This window comes from Mandrillus leucophaeus, unplaced genomic scaffold (assembly GCF_000951045.1).
Source record: "Mandrillus leucophaeus isolate KB7577 unplaced genomic scaffold, Mleu.le_1.0 Scaffold242, whole genome shotgun sequence".
NCBI classification, from domain to species: Eukaryota; Metazoa; Chordata; class Mammalia; order Primates; family Cercopithecidae; genus Mandrillus; species Mandrillus leucophaeus.
This window is the reverse complement of record NW_012102499.1, coordinates 2,887,540-2,896,528: the sequence shown is the minus strand read 5'-3', so window position 1 is coordinate 2,896,528 and position 8,989 is coordinate 2,887,540.

The window sequence follows — 8,989 nt, the reverse complement described above, 5'->3', positions numbered from 1 at the left end:
GCAAAGGCACATCCTCAAAGCTTGGCCTCCACAGGAAGCATTTTAAGATTCTCTTCCTTATAAGAAATTACAAATGAAATTAAAAATCAAGATTTCTTCAGTTCTCTCCTTCATTAGAAAAATTGTTAATTATTTTTGAGATAGGATCTTGCTCTATTGCCCAAGCTCGAGTGCAGTGGTGTCATCACAACTTACTGTGGGCTCCAACTACCAGGCTCAAGCGGTTCTCCTGTCTCCGCCTCCCAAGGTGCTAGGATTACAGTAGCCTGCCAAGCTAATTTTTTTCTTTTTTTGTAGAAACAGGGTTTCCCTATGTTGCCCAGACTGGTTTTGAACTTCTGGCCCCAAGCAGTCCTAACACCTTGGCCTCCCAAAGCACTGAGATTTCAGGTATGAGCCACTGAGCCCGGCCCCACCTTCATTTTTATTATTCAGAGATAGTATTTGTTAAGGGACCAGATATAGAAGATTTTGCCCCAGGCTTGTCATCTATGAAATAAAATTAGTACTGCTCTCTCAAATCAAATATGGAGAGGATAAAATAAATGCCTTGCAATGCCCTTTGAAGACACAAAGGAACCAAATCTAATGTTTAATTATGATGTTTGTAAACTAGAAGGACAGAGATGTCTAGGTTGTTGGGAGAATTAGCAAAAATTATTTAGTACCAATTAAAGTAACAGAACTCTGAAATAAAATTTATGTATTTATAATGTATATTCAGCACATATTTATTATTTATGCCATGCACTGTCTAGGCTCTAAAACTACAATTGAGAACAAGATAATCACCCTCTCTTTCCTTCTCAGATCTTACAGTTTTCGGTGTTACAATAAGGAAGTACAAGGTGGTATGGGAGTAAATCATGGGAAAAACTCACATGGTCTACCTGGTAAAGGGAAGACCATGTTAGTTTATTTTAAGCTCGTTAGAATATTTATGCCATGAAATTTCATCCGCAGTAATTGGGATCCATATGTTAGAAGCAATTTTCTCAGGTTTAAGGAAACCATCACTTACAGGTCATGCATCTTGGTAGAGTCAATGGTTTTGAAGTCACCACTGTGTCTGAGTTTACGTATGTCATTAAGTTAAAGCTAAGTTCTGCATTTAGAACTGATATAGGTTCTAGTTACTTTTGGTGCGAAAGTAATTGTGGTTTTTGCCACAATTAAAATGGCAAAACCATAATTACTTTTGCACCAACCTCATAATATTATTGACTCTTAGAGAGAGCTTAGACCTTCAGTTTCAAATGCAGACCTGAATTATTATCTGCTTCATTCACACTCTAGAAATGGATGATTGTGAAATAACTGCAATTGTACTAAAATAGTCACAATGGAATTAGAGAGCTGCTGAATAATAGTTTTAGTACATTAATGTCTTTACTTCCTCCTCCGAAGCCAAATAGGCTTTCTTATAATGTGTTGATTCAGGTTTAGGATAGCCAGAATGTTATGAATGAGAAAACTGGATCTGGAAAGAAGTCTTCAGTACATATTTAATCTGCCTGATACTGGTAGTAACTTTTTCTCTCACTTTATTAACAAGGATATGTAATAACATATCTTACCTTACTCCCTCCAATTCCTAAACTCGTAATTTCAGACTTAGGTCTTAGTATTCCTGAATGTGTCACTAATCACTTTTCTGAAAAGCCTCACAGTACTTCTAATTTATGAAAGAGATAGTGCGGGTTTTCTGATGGGCTGCTTTAAGCTGCTGGGGTGTGGTTTTTGTATTGCTGTTCCAAGGGAAGAGAGGCAGAAAAAAGGGAGTGGGTGAGAAACCCAAGGCTCCTTTTCCCCTACTTTGGGTTTTTCCTGGGGCCAGGCTTGTATGTGAGACATGTTAAAGTTCAACTTTTAGGTCTTTTTGTTATTGTCATAAAAATTTGCATATGGTCCTATTAGAAAAGGAAGAACAAGGAAAAATAAGCAGATGAAAAACAGGTCCGAGGGTAAAGACATTTTCAAGTATGTCTGAGATCAGTCACTCCACTTCCTGTGTTTTACAGATAGGGAAACTCAACCCAACATATTTATTCTTGAAATCAGAAACCAAATAAAAAGTTTTTTGTTGTTTATTTTGAATTAACAATAAACTTTTCCTTCCTTTTTCCCCTTTGCTGAAAACATTAGAAAAATCATTTGTTGAATTAATCTAACCTTGGGTAAATAGCTGTGTGACTCTCCCATGATGTGTGATGTTTAGGAGTCTTAACATTTTCTAGGTCTCTAATTCATGCAACAAATATTTCTAAGTGTGTATGTGAGGGTGGGTGGGTGGATGTTAGTGATGATAACCACACACATGTATTTAGAATATCCAAGATGCATTTAGCCCTAAGCAATTCCTTCTTCACCTAGTTTCTAAACCCATGTGTATTTCAGGAGAATCTTAATCCATATGTTCCTGATTTACTTTCACTAAGTCATCTGCATGTTGTTGGTAAGAGTCCTTTGATGTCTAAGAAGACTTATGAGCAATTTTTATGGCCTCTCTGGGCCTTTGTTCTTTCAAGAGGCAAGATGTGCTTTGCTTGCATGGATGGCACTCTTAGTGTAACAATCCAAAAGTTCCCTAAAATTTGGAAAGAAGACAGAGGGAATCCTAATCTTGACTAAAGGCCCATTCTTTTTCTCAAGGCCAAAACTTTAGAGAAAAGGTCTCATCTGACTCAGGAGAGGAATATGCTGTCATCATTCCAGCATCACTTTTCTTTGTGCTTTGATCCTTCTGTGTTGACGCAAAGTGATTCCTCTTGGCTTTTTGGGAGGGATAGTTTATTAAAATATTATTTTGTGCTTACGATTCCTTCATTTATTTTTCTTTCCTCACTTCGCATGGGGGACCAGGCCGTTAATAGTCCCCTGCCTCAGAGAATTTTTGTTTTGTTTTGTTTTGTTTGTTTTTGTTTTTGGTAGGGTTGAGAGCAGAATCTTAAACTCATTAAAGTCATTACCCCATTTAATGTGTAATTAGCCGTGAAAGTATGGAAAAAGAGAGGGAGTTGTTTTTTAAGGCAGGGAGTCCAGGAAGGGTCATCCTTTTGGCTGAGATGGCAAAAGAGAATAATAGGTCCATTTGGAATGGGGTACATATGCCACTTCTGGCAAAGTCCTGGAGAGGTGACAAAATCTCACAAGTGATGACCAATGGAAACACTGGGTGTTGTACCCTGAGTTTAGGAGTTCCAAATGTGGTTCAGTTTCCTATATTCCATGCAAGGCGGAGAATCAGCTAAACTGCCTGTGACCTACAGAAACCTTATGGACTGGCTCACTGGGCATCTCAGGAGGGACCAGTGTGAACAGTGTGAGAATTCCCTTATCAGGGATACCCTGGTGCTACACAACACCTTGGGACCTCTCCTCCTTGTAGGAGTAATAATGACTAACACTGAATTTTCTTCAGTACGGTAGAATGAAGCTGTTATCAGATTGAATTTGACAAAGAAAATGTGGACATGTGACATACCTGAGTCTGTAATAAGATTTATTTGTGCTACACTCACTTGTATGTATGTATTTATGTATTTATTTACTTGAGTCAGGGTCTTGCTTTGTTCCCCAGGCTGGAGTGCAGTGGCACGATCACACCTCACTGCAGCCTGAATCTTCCAGGCTCAAGTGATTTTCTCATCTCAGCCCCCCTTGTAGCTGGGACTGCAGGCCACCATGCTCGGGTGTTTTTATTTTTTCTTTCTGTCTTTTCTTTGTTTTTCTTTTTCAGCAGAGACAAGGTCTTGCTATGTTGTCCAGGCTGGTCTTGAACCCCTGAGCTCAAGTAATTCTCCCATCTCAGCCTCCCAAAGTACTAGGATTACAGGTGCGAGCTGCCACACCCAGCTCTTTTTATTTTTGAATACTATAAATATCAGTCCATCTCCTAGGTGATATTGTCAGGCTTTGGACTGGGGGAGGTGGTCAATGATATAAAAGAAGCTTCCCTCCTGCCTTCAAGTTACTTATAACAGAGTCATAAACAGAGGCAAGGCTGTCACACTGATTTTTGTCAACTTTTATGAAATGCCTTAATAAATTCTAAGCACCATACTAATTGCTTTAACGGATAATGTCATTTAATCTTTGCAACAATTCTGCAAGACAGAAACTTTTATTCTCATTTTACAGATAAGGAAGTTGAGGTTTAGAAAGAGGGCAGCTTCCCAAATATCATGCAGCTGGTGAGTGATCAAGCCAGGACCTGATCTGAGTCAATTTGATTCTGGTTTCTGTGCTCTTAATTCCAATTTTATACCGCTTTTGATAAGCTGTAAACTAGTTCATATAATTAAATGTGGCGGAGGGCGGGAAGAGGGAGTGAGCAAGTTCAAAAAGAAGAGTTTAGTGAAGGCTGGAGTGACCAGGGATGGGCTCATGAGGAGATGAGGTTTAAAATGAGTCATAGAATAGTAAGCTTGGAATATAACTTGAACACTGTCTAATTTGTTCACTGACCTTTACAGATATGGAAACTGAGCCCTCACACATGGACCAAATTCTGCCAAGCAGAGGATAAAGGCAGAACAACGTGATTGAAGGTATGGAGGTGGGGTTGATTACAGCATAGTCATTTTTACAGTAAGAAATCAAGCCAGAACACAACAGAAAGTGATTTGGGCATAGATGTAAGTTACAGTCAACTCTGTAGGACAATGTGGTGTGCAGAAATTGTAGAGATCTGTGACTTGTAGGCCATAGCCCTGGACATTATCTCAAAATATGTTTCCGACCTTAGTGTCTTGAGTGTTTGTCAAAAATATTTATTTCTGGATCCCACGATATATCTAGGTCAGAAATTTTATCTTGATAGAAGTTGGTTTTTGGCATTTTTCACAGGCCCTCCACTCCAGCATCCTAGTGATTCAGATATTCACTGAAGATTAAAAACTATTGCTGTAGACAGTGGGGTCAGGTACATGGCAGTCACAGGAGATTCTGGGACAGAGAACAGGCCTATGAGAACTTACCATGTGGTAGAACATGGATTTGAGACTATCGTGATCAGCCCAGATGTGGATGTCAGTTAGGATACAGCACAGGGCTTATGGTCTTGGGAACAGCCTAGTGTCTAAGAGAACAAATGGAAACAGCTGAATAAAGCTTCCTTTGGAAAAAAAAAAGAAAAACTAATAGACTTGGTGACCAGATAGATTAGAGTGTTCAAATCATTTACTAGTCCTGTCATCTGTACCTCATAAATAGTTCACAGCTGCTACTAGCTTTCTCCATTCTCTCATCTCAGGCCTACCTTACTGCTGCTGTCTTTGCTATTTTCCCTAACTTAATTCTTGTCTGCTGCCCCTGCCCTCATCTATTCCTCACTGTTGGGAGAGTGACGATTGTAAAATGCAAAACCTGCCATGTGACTGGTCTGCTTAAAAGTGTTTAACGCTTTTCTGTTGCTCTCAGAATAGCTTAAACTTCCTTAAAAAGCATACAGGGCCCTTCATGGTTTGTCTTTTATTACTTCTGAACTCCTTTTTCTCTTGCCACTCCTTGTACCTCTTGGTCTCAGCTCTGCTAAACTTGGATATCCTTTTCACAACTCTGAATCTTTGCACATGCTCTGCTCTGTTTCTGGAACACTGTTCCCCTTCTCTCTTCTCTAGTTAACTTAGATTTCAAATCCTCCTGTAAGACTTCCTTGACAACCACCCTGCTCCAGATGGGTTTAGGACCTCCTCCTTTGTGTTCCCATTGCACTCTGTTTTTTCACGTAATGTACAAGCTCCTTGAGGGGAGGCCATGTCTCATTGACGGTTGTAACCTGGTACCTAATATGGTCTCTGGACCATATAGGTCCACATGAAATGTTTGTTCAATGAATGAACAAATGAGTAATCAAAAGAGAAGGAGGAGCCAAGGATTTCACGCCCCATTAACTGAAGGAATGGTGATGTCAGAGCTCTTACTCATCTCTTCAACCAATTCTACCTTAGTCTTAAAGAAAATACAGGATCCTTTTCTTTGTCAGGGCAAAAACAGTAGTGACAATAACTTCAAAACCTGAACTACTTTAACTGTACCTGTTTCCCGAGCACTTAGAAGTCGACAGCTCTTCCAATCAGAGGAGTAATGGTCAGATTGTGTATGACAAGACTGAACCTAGTATGTATCAATTCTATCTTGGATAAATCATGTTAAGACAGAGGACTACCCAGTTTTTCATTAAACAGCAGGTTTTTGCTACTTAAAAGGAACCTTTTTTTCCACTGGGAGAGGGTGAGGCAGGGAACGGGATGCCTTGATCCTGGGAAGAAGCAGCAACCTACTTTGTGTGTTGACTTTCTGTTTGTGAGATATATAGTCAGCATTTCTAATGAATCTGCTCGAAGCGGCTGGAATATTATGATTTATAGCACCTTCCCACTCTCTATCATAGCATTTTATTAGATGGATGGGAAGCTGGTAGTAATGAGGTTAGGAATGAGAAAACATCCATCAAGCCCTGCTACATCTTCTCAGGAAAGACAACACACTATCTCATATGTCACAGGCAGTGATCTAGGTCACGATGATATAAAATGCATGATTAAAACCAAGCATTTGACACTAGATAATAGGCATCTAGTTAAAAAATAGCTCTAGTGTTCCCGACTTTTAATTAAACCCAACTCGTAAATATGCACTGTGGTAAATATACTGCAGAATGGGCCTTGTTTATATTCCACCACATAACAATTACCTCCAGAATGGGTGCTTTATTTCACTACATGGTGTTATTAGTCAGGCGATGGACTGAAATACAAATGTTAAGCCAGTGATGTCAGACAGGCATGCCAGAGCAGAATCATCCACCGACTCCTGCTGTCCCCTCCCACCTTCCTTGTTTTCATGCCTCCTTCCCTCTCCAATATCCTTTCACCCTCTCTACAAAGTTATCAATTTAAAATGAAACACATTTAGTCATTTCCAGCAATCTCTCACCATACCTTCGATTGCATCAGTGATAACTGGAAGAGAGAAGATGTTTTAAATGCATAACCATGGCATTCAGTAAATCTGTCCTATTAACAGGTTTATTCTTTGACAGAGGATTCATTTCTGAGAAAGTTTTAAAGATACCAAATCTGGAACTAATTACTAATACTAATATAAATGCTAATATAAAATTAGATGATGAGGGGGTGGGAAACAGGCTAATAAAGCAGTCTAAAATTTTTTTATTAAGTTCTTAGAAATTCTTGACTGATAGAATGGACCATGAACAGAACACTGGTGTAGGATCTCTGTCTCTCTGTGTCTCTCTCTCTCTCTCTCTCTCTCATCTATCTTTTAGAGGAAGGATCTTGCTCTGTTTCCCAGGCTGATATGAACTCCTGGGCTCAAGCAGTCCTCCTGCCTTAGCCTCTAAAGTAGCTGGGACTACACACATGTACCACTGTGCCAAGCCAGACTCCAGATTTAACTCTAACATTAATTGATCATTTGACATTTATCTTGTCTGAAGATGAAACTTTGGTGAGTTTTCAAATTTGAAAAATGAGGGGATTAGTTAGGACCTTTTCTAATATCTCTTCCCTTTTAGTGTCTATGAATCTGTTAAATCAGTGTGTCCAAACTTCAATGTCGTACAGATCTCTTTGGGATCTTGTTAAGATGCAGATTTTGATTCAGCAGGTCTGAGATGGGACTTGAGATTCTGCATTTCTGACAGCCTCCCAGGAAATGCTGATGCCATTGGTCCACAGACTACACTTTGAGTAGCCAGTTGTTAAAATACAAGGATTATTTTTCACTGTTGCAACTTTTAAACTTCTGGGTCTTTCTTTTTCTCTCTCTCCAGTGTAATTACTTATTATTTGTGTAATGTCCATAGAACACCTACCTTCTTTAAATGGTATGTTAGAACTGCTATCTTTTGGCTAGCTATATTAAGATCATTTCTGAATATATGATTACCCTCATGAAGTTCAGTTCAATTTAGTTAATATTTCTCAAGTGTCACGATCTAATTTAGTAACCTATCCCTGTGATCAGACAACTCTCCGTCAAAGCAATTTCTCATCCCTTTAGATCCAACATGTTCACATTTAAGCTCGTTTATCTTTCTCTGATTTCAAAGGAGATGAGGAACAGCTCATCACCTGTGGAAGTCATGTGTCCTAAATTGGCATGGACAGACCATGTGCCTTACGGCAAGAAAATTCTGTGAATAAACAGGAAGCCAACCAGCCAGGCCTGTCCCCTAAGACTTGTGTCTTCCCAGAACGGAGGAGCAAATGGTTTCATACCCAGGATAGTCAGGCTGTTAACCAGCCACAAACAGCTGTGTCTGGGCTGTTCTGTGCTGCCTGTGTGCACTTGGAATAAGGAGAGTGTATTCTCTTCTTAGGCTGCTATGAAGAACTACTGGAGAATGGGTGATTTATAAAGGAAAGAGGTTTAATTGACTCACAGTTCCGCATGGCTGGGGAGGCCTCAGGAAACTTACATTCATGTCAGAAGGCACCTCTTCACAGGGTGGCAGGAGAGCAAATGAGAGCCAAGTGAAGAGGGAAGCCCCTGGTGAAACCATCTGATCTTGTGAGAACTCACTATCACGGGAATAGGATGGGGGAAACGGCCCCCATGATTCAGTTACCTCCCACCAGGTCCCTCCCATGACTCCTGGGGATTATGGAAACCACAATTCAAGAGGAGGTTTGGGTGGAGACACAGCCAAACCACATCAGAGAGTTTCTGCCTGCGTGAGATTTAACTTATTATTTTATTTCTTTCTAATGTGAAGATTACACCTCTATTCTCCTTGCCTTTATTTTCATTCAGTTTTGATGTGATTGCTGTAATTATGTGTCAGCTATTACCAAGCACATTCTAATTACTCCATTTTTTTGCTAGGATTGCTGGTACTACATACCCTTTTGTTCATTAGTGAACTCTGAGGAGACTTCCTTGCACATGTCATGCTTTAGAGACAGTCTGATTTTACTTGATGAGTGATACTCAAAAGCACTATTATTTCGAACCAATTCAC